The sequence below is a fragment of the Phyllobates terribilis genome, unplaced genomic scaffold (genome assembly GCF_046119375.1).
Source record: "Phyllobates terribilis strain yellow unplaced genomic scaffold, ASM4611937v1 Scaffold_2__4_contigs__length_985480577, whole genome shotgun sequence".
In the NCBI taxonomy this organism is placed as follows: domain Eukaryota; kingdom Metazoa; phylum Chordata; class Amphibia; order Anura; family Dendrobatidae; genus Phyllobates; species Phyllobates terribilis.
The window spans coordinates 18,295,426-18,308,616 of record NW_027362762.1 but is presented as its reverse complement, the minus strand read 5'-3'; positions in this window follow the sequence as shown (position 1 = coordinate 18,308,616).

The following is a 13,191-nucleotide window of genomic DNA, read 5'->3' as shown; positions in this document are numbered from 1 at the left end:
ACCCTTAGATCAGGAATAGGACAGACATTTATAGGACATTTCATAACTTTCCCAAATTCTTATGAAAAAAATATTCCCCACAAACGGCATTGAACTACTGTACCCAATTTATTATATATTTTAGGAGTCGGAGTCGGTCCATTTTATACCAACTCCATCAAAATGGGCTCCGACTCCGACTCCACAGCCCTGAACAAGTACTGAAATAGCAAATGTGGCGCCCCTGCGGGTCCAGTTGCCAGAGAGGTACTGCATCTCAGCCAGAGGTGTGCTACCCCACTCTCAGGTAAGGAGGGAGCACTACCAGGGACCCAAACACTCACATCCAACACTACACCACTCATAAGGGAAGGTCCAGATAGCTCCAAAGGGAGAGCACAGGCCTGGTCCCTGTTAGGAAGGTGGACTAAGTAGAGGAGGTGGGTGGAGGAAGTAGTTTAGGGGAGCACTGACAGAGCAGTATAAAAGCAAGGGTACAAACATCTAGAACTGTCCAGTCTCCTGTTCCAGTGCTTGCAGCAGGAGTTCACTTCTTCTGAGGAGTGAGTTCAGTGAGTGAGGACCGTGTGGGGCCTAGTCAAAGGGGCCCAGCAGGAGGAGAGTTAGGAGAGAAGACGGGAGCAGTGGGAAAGGCTCTGGAGACAGAAGGGATCCTAGGGGTACGACGAGTGCGGGAGGCCACCCGTGCGCCCGAGTTCACGCTGACGTGGAGGGATCAAGGCCGCAGGAGGGGACCGGCCCCAGACTAGTAGAGTACTTTAAGGCTCAGCTAGTAAACCGGAGGTTACGGTATCTTCATGTGCCGTAGCCAAAATCCACACATAATCGCTGAAAAGGTGGCCATATAGGACCAAGGGGACAGACCGGATGTCGCCCGACAAGGCCCGCGGCCACTGGTGCAGGGCAGAAGGGAGAGAGCCAGCGCAGTGAGACGACCTGGAGAGGTACACAAGAACGGGGTCCCGATCAAGTGCTTCTAAGTTATCGGAGAGTTGGCTGGATCACTTGATCTGGCAGTTGTAACCTGGAGCATCTTAATAACTGTGAGTAAATTCTTGAAGACTGCACCCGGCCGTGTCCTTGAATAATTGCTGCGTCACCGACCCTGCACTACACAGTCTACACCAGCAACATCTACCTCATCAATCACCATATACTGCCCTGGAGCTTAGCTCTGCTCATGGAGAGCTGCACTACCTCTAGTAACATAGTAACATAGTTTGTAAAGCCGAATAAAGACTTGCGTCCATCAAGTTCGACCTGTTAGTTCTGTAATTGCTAAAGTTGATCCAGAGGAGGGCAAAAACCCCAAATGATTTGGCCAATCTTCACCTGAGGAAAAATTCCCTCCCGACTCTGAAACGAGCAGTCAGAATAAATCCCTGTATCAACCTACTATTTTATTTTATTTTTAAGTATATGCTGAAATCTGCCTGGTATCTAGAAATGCATCCAGTCCCCGCTTGAACTGGTGTAGTGAATCTGACATTACCGTCTCCTCACTCAGTGAATTCCATATTCTCACTGCTCTTACCGTAAAGAACCCCTTCCTATGCTGGTGCTGAAACCTTTTCTCTTCCAGTCTTAGTGAGTGCCCTCTTGTTACCGTAATATCCCTCCTTTTGAACAAATTCATGGCAAGGTCTCTATACTGTCCCCTAACATATTTGTACACATTTATTATGTCCCCCCTCAACCTTCTCTTTTCCAGGCTGAATAGTCCTAGTTTTGCCAACCTCTCTGGGTATTGCAGTCCCTCCATTCCCTTTATTAATTTTGTTGCCCTCCTTTGTACCTTTTCAAGCTCATTTATATCCTTTCTATATATTGGGGCCCATAACTGAGCACAGTATTCCAAGTGTGGTCTGACCAGTGCTTTGTACAGTGGAAGAACAATGTTCTCATCCTTTGCAGCTATACCTCTTCTGATACATCCCATTACCCTGTTTGCCCTTACAGCAGCCGCCTGACTTTGGGCACTCCAATTTAGTTTGCTATCAAGATGCCCAAGTCCTTCTCCATCTCTGAATTCCCCAATGATTTCCCATTCAGTGAGTACTGGTGACTTCCATTTTTCCTTCCCATATGTATGACCTTACATTTCTCCTCGTTAAACCTCATTTGCCATTTAATGCTCCACCTACCCAGCTTATCCAAATCCCTCTGAAGGTCTTCACTATCCTCTTTTGTATTAATTGTTTTACATAACTTTGTGTCATCTGCAAATATTGATATTTTACTATTTATCCCGTTGACTATGTCGTTAATAAAGATATTAAATAACACTGGGCCTAGTACAGACCCCTGTGGTACCCCACTAGTGACGCTTACCCAATCTGAGTATATTCCATTTATAACCACCCTCTGCCTTCTATCCTTTAGCCAGTTAGCTACCCACTTGCAGACATTTTCCCCCAGCCCCATCATTCTCATTTTGTATACCAACCTATTATGTGGCACGCTATCGAACGCTTTTGAGAAGTCGAGATACACGACATCCACTGGTTCCCCCTGATCTACTCGAGAGCTAACCTCCTCGTAGAAGTCAATCAGGTTTGTTTGGCAGGAGCGATTCCTCATGAATCCATGTTGGTTCGGGGTTAATAGATTATTAGCATCAAGATGCTCCGTAATTGCCTCTTTAATGAAGCTTTCAAAAATTTTGCCCACAACGGACGTCAGACTCACCGGCCGATAGTTTCCGGCGTCACTTTTCGCTCCCTTTTTGAATATTGGCACTACATTCGCCTGTCGCCAATCAAGTGGTACAGACCCAGTCTCAACAGAGTCCTTAAATATAAGATATAACGGTCTGTCTATCACATGACTTAGTTCCCTTAGTACCCGTGGGTGTATGCCATCAGGTCCTGGTGATTTGTTTATTTTAATGTTACTGAGGCGTTTCTGTACCCCAGCTTGGGTTAGATTTGTCATACTTAGTGGAGGATTAAGTTTGTCACTTCTCATTTCTCCTGTTAGTTCGATTTCCTTTGTGAAAGTTGTCGAAAAAAAATTATTTAATAGATTAGCTTTATCCTCATCTTTCTCTATGATTTTGCCTTCATCACTTTTTATCGGTCCAATATTATCCGATTTTATCCTTTTACTATTTATATACGTAAAGAACAGTTTGGGATTTGATCTACTTTCCCTAGCAATACGTCTCTCTGTTTCCTCCTTCGCTATTTTTATTTGTTTTTTACAGGTTCTCGTTTTTTCCTTGTAACACATTAGTGCCTCCTTACTGTTTTCCTGTTTTAATCTCTTGAATGCCTCTTTTTTGCTATTTAACGCCCCTTTTACGTTCTTGTTCAACCATATTGGTTTCCTCTTATTTCTGGCCCTTTTATTCCCATACGGTATATACCTCTCGCACTGAGTATTCAGAATTCTTTTGAAGGTTTCCCATTTACTATTCGTATTCCTTTGATTAAGTACTTTGTCCCAGTCAATAAGTTGAAGGTTTTCTTTCAGCTGATCAAACTTCGCCCTCCTAAAGTTTAATGTTTTTGTTGTTCCCTTATTGATAACCCTACTGAAGGGCATTTTGAAGTCGATAATATTATGGTCGCTATTACCTAGGTGCCCCCCTATCTGTACCTCAGTTATTCTATCAGACCTATTAGTCAATATTAAGTCCAACACGGCCTTCCCTCTCGTTGGTTCCTGCACTAGTTGGGAGAGATAATTATCCTTGATATTTGTCAAGAACCTTTTTCCTTTCTGAGATCTACAGGTTTCTGTTTCCCAGTCAATATCCGGGTAGTTGAAGTCCCCCATTACAATCACTTCATTATGTTTTGCTACTTTGTCTATTTGTCCTAATAGCAGATTCTCATTCTCCTCTGTTATATTGGGTGGCTTATAGTAGACCCCCAGTAATATTTTATTATTATTTTTTGCCCCCTCTATCTCTACCCACATGGACTCGACCCCCTCTTCTCCCTCTCCTATATCTTCCCTTAGTCTGGGTTTTAGACATGACTTTACATATAAGCAGACTCCTCCGCCCTTCCCCTGTTTCCGGTCCCTTCTAAATAAACTATAATCTAATAAATTTACCGCCCAGTCGTAGCTATCGTCTAGCCAAGTCTCTGTTATACCTACGATGTCATACCTCTCCTCCGATATAAGCGCCCGCAGCTCATCCGCCTTATTGGTCAGGCTTCTTGCGTTGGTCAGCATGCAAGATAAAACTTTGGGGTTATTTAGCATCCTATTCTTCTCTAATGATCTAACTGTACTATCCCCACCCCCCTCTCCACCCTCATTATATTCACTTCTCCCCTTCCCCCTTGCTTGCCTCACATCCCACCTATTTCCTTGGTTCCCCCCCCCCCCGTCTCTGCGTCATCAGCAGCCCCAGAGGATCTGCACCGCAGCGGCGGCCACATATAGTCTCATACCACGGGTGGCGTCACAAACTTTATCCCCAAACACTTTATTCCCCAATTGACTGTTCTTTATTTGACCGCCCTTGGCCACGGACTGGGTCACCACCACCGTGACTACCCCAATACAGGACCAGCCTGGCTACCGAGTACCCCACAGCCCCAGGGGACGAGTCACAATTAAACGCTGCCTATACGCCTGCTCTAATTTAAGCTCTGTCTCCTAGATAAACTCTCCCTGAACAGCTTCCAGAGGAGAGTGTGCCGAGCATCATGTCACTGGGCCTTATATAGGCGCTATGAAGCGATGCGGCAGGTCAATCACTGCAAAGCCAGCAGCCAACATAGCTACAGCATTACCATGTATGACTGCAATCCCCCGTATGTTTATTGGCTGTCTAACAGGCGCAAAACATGCAGGGAGGGAACTCGAGCTGGCGCTCCAGCACCAGCGATACTCAACCGAATAACAAGCGTACCAAAGCACCCGCTGCACGATTGAGTATGGAGCAGTGGTGAGCATGCTCGTCCATCACTAGTACTTATCTGTGTATACCAGGGGGTGGTGAAATTGCCAGCCAGTTGTGCATGGAATACACAGAGATCCTTATGATTCATTAAGCTAGTTCTGTTGTGTACAGAGGTGGGATTCATCCGGTTATCACCTGCTCGGGGGAACAGGTTGTTAAAATTGCAGCTGGCCGCCAGCTTCCAAGAAAGTGGCAGCTGACATCGGCGCACACAATGCCAGTGGAGCATGGCAGTAACGTCTGTAAGGCAGCACTAGTCATCATAATGGGGGATACTCGCTGCACCGGGTAAATTAAGCACACGTGCAATGTCCTTCCGGTATTTCACAATACAGCCGTTTATTATTATCATAAACCGCAGTTCACACAGTCCATCTTAGTTTATCACCGGCATGTTTACACACTTAACATCCGGGAGTCTCTCAAGTAGCAGACAGGCCCAAGTGGCCCAAGTAACAGCCTTCAGCAAGGTAATAAAATAGCAATGTCCATATCAATGTCCATATAACACAGTGTATTACCTTTGCCGGGTTTAGCTGCTGCAGTCCATTAGGCTTGCCACCACTGTGGCTTTGCGGCTTCCCAGGTAGGGGTCTCCAGCCGTCGTTCCCTCAAAGGCCACTGACATCCACACAGGATTCAGGCTTTGCCTTTCAGGACTCTTCACCAAGCCTCTGCCTTCCAAGGCCACTAGCATCCACTCACAGGATCCAGTCTCGACCTCTCAGGCTGCCAGGCTTCACTCAGCCTCACTAGGCCTCACACGAACGGTGTCCCACACACATGGGGAACAGGCCTCATGCCTCTCACAGAACACACCTGTCTCCCATCAAGCAGGGTTTATATATGCATCCCGTGCACACACACACATACTGACAGGACCTTGCTGATGTCACAGTCATGTGATCAGACAGACATTCTGTGCGCGCAGGACCTGTGCTATGTCACAGTCATGTGACCAGTCACCTGAGGGGGAAGGTACATGGTCAGGTAAAACACATCCTGGACCATTTCCGTAATGCCAGCAAGTCGCTGCATTACACGTCATATGCTGCGCAACAATATCAGCTGCGCAGCTTTAACGGTCCGCACACGAAGCAGGAAGAGTATGCCACGAGCAGGTAAGAAGAATCATTTTTTTATTGCGTGTGTGTGTTATAGAAGAGCTGCACTAAGGACGACATGGGGGCCCAGTCTGGGGGACTTATAGGCTCAGGATAGAGGACATAAAGGCCCAGAATGCAGGACATAGGGCTGCACGGTGGAGGACATAAAGGTCCAGGATGGGGGACATGGGGAACTAGGATGGAGGACATAAAGGTCCAGGATGGGGGACATAGGGAGCTAGGATGGAAGACATAAAGGTCCAGGATGGGGGACATGGGGAACTAGGATGGAGGATATAAAGGTCCAGGATGGGGGACATGGGGAACTAGGATGGAGGACATAAAGGTCCAGGATGGGGGACCTAGGGAACCAGGATGGAGGACATAAAGCTCAAGGATGGGGGATGTAGGGAACTAGGATGGAGGACCTAAAGGTCCAGAATGGGGGACATAGGGAACTAGGATGGAAGACTTAAAGGTCCAGGATGGGGGACATAGGGAACTAAGATGGAAGACATAAAGGTCAAGGATGGGGGATGTAGGGAACTAGGATGGAGGACATAAAGGTCCAGGATGGGGGACATAGGGAACTAGGATGGGGGACATAAAGGTCCAAGATGGCGGACATAGGGAACTAGGATGAAGGACATATGGGCCCAGGATTGTATATGGGGGCCCAGGATGGGGGCATAGAGAGAAGAGGAGGGTGCCTATGACTTAGCCCTGAGGAACCCCGACAGTAAGTGGAGGGGACCTAGGACCGAACCATGATGAACCCTCACAGTAAGAGCAGGGGACCTAGGACTGAGCCCTGAGGAACCCCGACAGTAAGAGGAGGGGATGTAGGACTAAACCCTGAGGACCCCCGACAGTAAACGGAGGGGAACTAGGACTGAGCCCTGAGGAACCCCGACAGTAAGAGGAGGGGACCTAGGACTGAACCTGAGGAACCCCGACAGTAAGAGGAGGTCATGAGGACTAAGCCCTGAGGAACCCCAACAGTAAGAGGAGGGGATGTAGGACTAAACCCTGAGGACCCCCGACAGTAAGAGGAGGGGACCTAGGACTGAACCCTGAGGAACCCCAACAGTAAGAAGAGGGGATCTAGGACTGAACCCTGAGGAACCCGGACAGTAAGAGGAGGGGATCTAGGACTGAACCCTGAGGAACCATGACAATAAGAGGAAGAGAAGAGGAGTTATAGTCAGCAAAGCCAGTCCGGCTGTTCTGTGCATAGCCGATGCTGCTTCATCCAGAGCACTTTCCGATGTCTTATTAAAATGTGACACTGCGGAGTCTGGACAGGAGATGGAGGAGATTGGAAATACAGACAACTGTAGATTCCTAAGTTTCTGTGTATTGACGGCACATAGATCTGTGACGCCTCAGTTCTCGAAAGAGCCCTTTTAGTTTTGAGTTTACCCTGGGTGTTGGGGGACTCGGTGTCGGGCCCCTGTGATGGAGAGGTGGGATGCAGCCGTGGCCCGGGCCCGACCCGTGCTCAGGGCCGTCACATGAAAAGGAAGATGTTGTGGGCCCGTCCGGGTTGAGTGGCTTATTTAACGACTACGCCACCTGTGGTGCCTGGTGAAGGGCCACCAGCGCCGCTACAGTCCGCCGAGGCCTGGTATCGTGGCGACCAAAGTTTTCACTGCTCCCCACAGGCAGAGCAAGGCCTCAGGGCAGGCAAACAGGATGCAGGGGGGAGGGGGTAGTAGTGCGGGGAGTACGGGCACCGCGTCGCATGGTATGGCGCATAATGAACAGTCCGGAGGCCATAGGGGTGAACTTCCAAAGCTTTACTCACTTAGAGATGACAGCGGGAAGGCGACTCCCTGCTCCCCACGGAGTCCTGCGGCCACCAGGGCCGGGGTCCGACTACCTCCGAGAAAGTCCAGTGTTCGGTAGCGACCCTACACCAGAGTGTTCCTGCACTACAGACTTCACCCTTTCCCGTCTGTGCGTGTGTAGATAGGCCGGGTCTCCCTCTGAGCTCCTCTCAGGACTAGGGCACGGGTGGCAATTCCTCTCCATCCATTGCCTAGTGGGATCCTCAGGGCCTAACCAGGCTTTCCCGTCCAGGACATAGAGTACAAGGTCGGGTGTCGGGGGCCGGTACCTCTCTTGCAGCCGGAATCCCTCTGAATAGATTAGGTAGGCAAGGACAGGTGGCGTACTCCGCTCCGTCTGCATCCTCCCCGGGACCCATTTGCTGTGGAGCCACACTCTAGAGCTCCCGGGCCTTCTTGCTCATGGTCCTCGACCGGGCTGAGATCCTTATCTCCCGCCTGCCCATCATCCCAAGGCCTAGGGCCGTGTCTCCATCCCCTGCAGGCACACACAGGATCCACTTTCAGGGTAGGAGATCACGTTCTGACACCAGTCGGGTTACAGCCGAAGAAGAACCGAGTACTGTCAGGCATCAGTCAAGAACAGTCAGAGCACCAAGAACCAAGATGGCCTTAAACTAAATATTAGATTTTAAGCGTAACTAACTTGTAAGTCCTCCACCCTCACCCACTAACTGGTTCCTACCACTTTGTGTTCCCCAGTCTCCCTGTAACCAGGGGAGCAGCACCTAGTGCATACTAGCTCTCTGGTGGAGAAGTGTGGTGTTGGATGCAAAAGGTTAGGTCACGGCTATAACACTGGCCTTACCTCAGAGGAGGAACACTACACTCCATTAGAGAAGTGCAGCATCCCTGTGGCAGTCGAACCCTCAGGGGCGCCACATTCCCCCCTGGTAAAACACAGCACGTCCGCGGGCTGCAAAAGAAGTAACACCCAGGAAATTTTCTTTTTATAATAACAAAACTATCTTCCCTTTATGGGAGGCACATTTCTTAAACGTTGCATAACAAGGTACATAGTATAAAAGTATAAAATTATAAAAGTGCTAGCATTTTTCCAGAGACATTTTGTGCAAACAGACAGGTAAAGTGCAAGGACACACAGTCAGTTCAGAAGTGCGAGGGACCTGTCCTAAACCCCCAACGTGGGCCCTGGGGTGGCTGCAGGGCATGAAGATCCCGAGCTGGACCTCCCGGAGCGCCACCCTGACAGGTTTTTCTTCTGAGGTCTTGAGGTAGAAAATATCCGCGGTTTTGTATAAAACCAATATGGAGCACCTAAAGAGATGCAAACTATGTACCATTTAAAGAGTCTGTCTGCTGCCAGTCCGCAGGGACACGTGTCTCTAGAAACCGGGTAGGAATCAAACAACAATAGAAGAAAGTCAACACACACTAAAACTTGTAAACAAATTGCAACAGCCGGGGGCTGTTTAAACTTCAGGCTCTCTTCTTGGAAAGGGTTCATTCCTCCCGACGGAGGCTAGCCGGTCCCCTGAGGCTGAGCGCGGGGTGGCGTCGCTCCCGGACACTTTGTGTACGTCCAGGGCGTACCACCCACGCTCCCCTTGGTGGCGAGAGACCGTGTCACCGTGTTGCCCGGGAAGAGGTTCCGACCAGGGTGTCCCTTCCTTAAACGCGGCTCGACGTCTCGCCGGCTGACGAAGACATCGTCCTGGAACTGGGAACACCGGATGAATCCCCATCCCGCCTCATCGTGAAAACGGACGACTTGGCCTTCGTATCGGGGACTGGGATGGGTGGCCTCCTCCTGACGCGCCCGAGTTTTAGCAGCTTTAGCCCGCACCTCGAGGCGCTCGCAGCGCTGCTCCCGCTGACGCTGCTCCCGTGCGGGCTGAAAGATTTGATCGCTGCACCACTGGCTCCTCCTCCGCGCTTCAGCCCGGGTCTCCCGGGGGAAGCCCATCAGGTCGCCCCCCTGGTTTTCCCAGGCCCACTCCTCAGCCTCGGGCCAAGTTACTGCTGATGCGGGTAGTGGGGTAAGAACGGGTTGCTGCGGGTCCTCTGTAGGCGCGGAACTGTCCGGGTTGGAGCCGGTAGTTTCCTCCGCAGCTTCAGGCACCTCCGAATCAGGGTTTGGGCAGCATCGCAGGTCCCCACCCATAGCTGCCGATTGCAGCTCTGGAGCCAACGCTTGCTCCCAGGTGACTGCTTGGGGAATTAGGTACTCCAACATGAGGTCCAGGATAGTCACGGTAGGCTCTGCAGCCGGGGCAGGGGTTGCACACTCACCCGCCGCTGGGCCGCTCTCGACCTCTGTCACCGAGTCGACTTGTCCTGGAACCTCGACTCCTGGGCGGCGGTCCCGGATACGCAGCAGCATCTCCTCCCGCCACGCAGCCGTCGCCGCCTCCTGGGCCTTCTTCTGCCTTTTTAAGAGTCTTGCTCCCCAGAGGCATCCATGTCTGCCTCTGTTGACTGCCAAGCTCCGACTGCAATGGCCACACCTTGTTGCTTTTCTTCTTCCTCCTCTTTCGGGGCGGTTCCTGGGCGGAATGCTGACAGGCCCGCCTTCGTTCAGCCCATCCAGTTTGACGGGCATTACCCCGCGGACAGTCTCTGATGGAAGGGGCAGTCCACATTTTTGGCGCCAAGCGGGAGCCCAGCTCACGATGGGAGGCGTTCAAAGACAGTCTTTTTACAGCATTATGGCGTCTGTTCTTCTTGGGCGGGCGCCATTTTAAGTGTAAAACAACAGTTTAAGGTGTAAGGCACACAGTACCCGGTAGCAATGGGCACTTCTTCCTTTGCTGCGGGCACGCAATCCTGCCGACTACGCCAGGTTGTGACGCCTCAGTTCTCGAAAGAGCCCTTTTAGTTTTGAGTTTACCCTGGGTGTTGGGGGACTCGGTGTCGGTACCCCTCTTGCAGCCGGAATCTCTCTGAATAGATCAGGTAGGCGAGGACAGGTGGCGTACTCCGCACCGTCTGCATCCTCCCCGGGACCCATTTGCTGGGGAGCCAAACTCTAAAGCTCCCGGGCCTTCTTGATCCTGGTCCTTGGCCGGGTTGAGACATTCCTTGTCTGCAACCTACCCCTCGTCCCAAGGTCAGGGAACGAGGGCTGTGTCCCTTGCCGGTGCAGGCCCACACAGGATCTGTGCTGCAGGAGGGAAGTCACATTACACACAGTAGTTGACAGTAACCAAGACTTCTTCACAGAGAGACTGCCAGAGACCAGCAAAAGACGAACCACAGCCGAAGAACCAAGATCAAAGATGGCATTCTATTAAATATGAAATTTAAAGTGTAACTAATTTGTAAGTCCTCCACCCTCACCCACTAACTGGTTCCTACCACTTTGTGTTCCCCAGTCACACTGTAACCAGGGGAGCAGCACCTAGTGCATACTAGCTCCCTCTGGTGGAGAAGTGTGGTGTTGGATGAAAAAGGTTGGGTCACGACTATCACACTGGCCTTACCTTGGAGGAGGAACACTACACTCCATTAAAGAAGTGCAGCATCCCTGTGGCGGTCGAACCCTCAGGGGCGCCACAGATCTCTGTCTGTGCGGTCAGTGGGGGTGATCGGGCGACAATTACTGACAGACAAGGATAGAAGGTTGTGGTCAGAGAGCGAAGAGGGGACTTGGTGAAGTTGTGCACTGAGCAGAGCCGGGAGAAGACCGGGTTCAGAGTATTCCCACGACTGGAGGCCATTTCTGACACTTGCACAGAGCAGATGAAAGATCAACTAAGGAGGATCCACTGGATCAAGACTGGCATATAAAGCGCCGGTCCAAAGGAATCGGCTCATGGTCTCAATAAAATATTTAATAATTCCATTAATCCCATAATGCTGTGGCTAGAAAGGTCACTCGGCCACTAATGGCTATGTGTCTGGTCTGAGAGCACAGTATATAATTCGGGATGTAACCCTTTCCTTCAACCAATTTCATTATCTTCCTTCCCTCCTTAAACTGTTTTTATACTTAGGGCTCACAGGAGCGTAAAACACGGCCGAGCGCTATGGGATAAGGCACTCCAACCAGTGTTATACTAAGGGGCAGCTCATGTCTGCAATTATCTCATCATTCCGATTTGGAGAATCCGATCGCAGGCACCCATACAAGTCTATAGGTGTGTGTAACATCAGACTGCACTTGGATATCATCTGAGTGCAGTGCAATTACTGCGGCTGCCTGCAATGGAGGAGATGGAGAAATTACTTTCTCCGTCTCCTCCGCGCCTGTGCTGCGATTCTCTCATGCGAGTAGATCAGAGCACTGACACTCGGATCACACTCACAGCTGAGCTGGAGCCAAGTGTCATTAGCATATCACAGCCGATGCTCTACACTAGTGTGACCCCGGCCTTACTGTTCTTATCATTGTTTGGTAAAATGTAACATAACAATAAAAATGTAATGGAAAAAAAAGACACAATGTAACAGCAGAATAGTGACTGCAGCTCTGGATGTGACTAGAGGATTGGAGAAGATCCACCACCAGAACTGCAGTTATATCACCCAGGGGGATATAGGGGACTCGGTACCCAGGCCTTTTACCCTGTTTAGGAGGTCACAGCAGTCGGCTCCCGGGCCCGTCCTCTGGGGTCTCTCTTGAAAAAGGGATTTTTAGTGTATGGTTTGTTTCGTGACGCCACCTGTGGTTTCTGGTAATAGATACCAGCGCTGCTTCAGACCTCTGGGGAGGTTGATAGGGCAGCTGAGTGGGAACGGCTCCCCACAGGTGGAGCGGGCCCCAGGGCAGTGATGTATAGATGATGGTGATGCTGGGGCTTGTGGTGCAGGAGAGATGGCGCAGCAGAAATAACTGACGGAGGCAGTGGAGTGCAGTCATCTGAGTTTACTCACAGTTCTGTTCAAGTTCCTCAGGTACACTGTACGGGTGTCCGCCTCCCGCGTCGCACTGCGTCTACCAGATAAGGGGTCCAGCACTTTCTCAAGTATATCAGAAGCGCTTGACGGAACCCCACTTTCCTTATGTTCCTTACTAGACCGACTTCTCGCGCCGGGTCTTCTCCCTCCTGCCCTGCTCTTTCCCACACACAGTCACGATCGGGTGCTCTGAAGTCCCTCTAGGCAACCTGGAGTTCCCGGATCTACTTGATGCCCTTCACGGTGACTAGGGTGAGGCTGTGGCAACTGCACCATGGAAGTACAGAAGCCTCCGGTTTTCCAGCCGAGACCTGGAGTAACATGTCTGGTCCAGGGACCGGTTCCCTTCTTGCGGCCTGATCCCTCTGACACCTGGCAGATTCGGGAGTACGGGTGCCGTCCTGCACTCACCGTACCCCCTGGGATCCCTTCTGTCGACAGAGCCTTCCTCCTC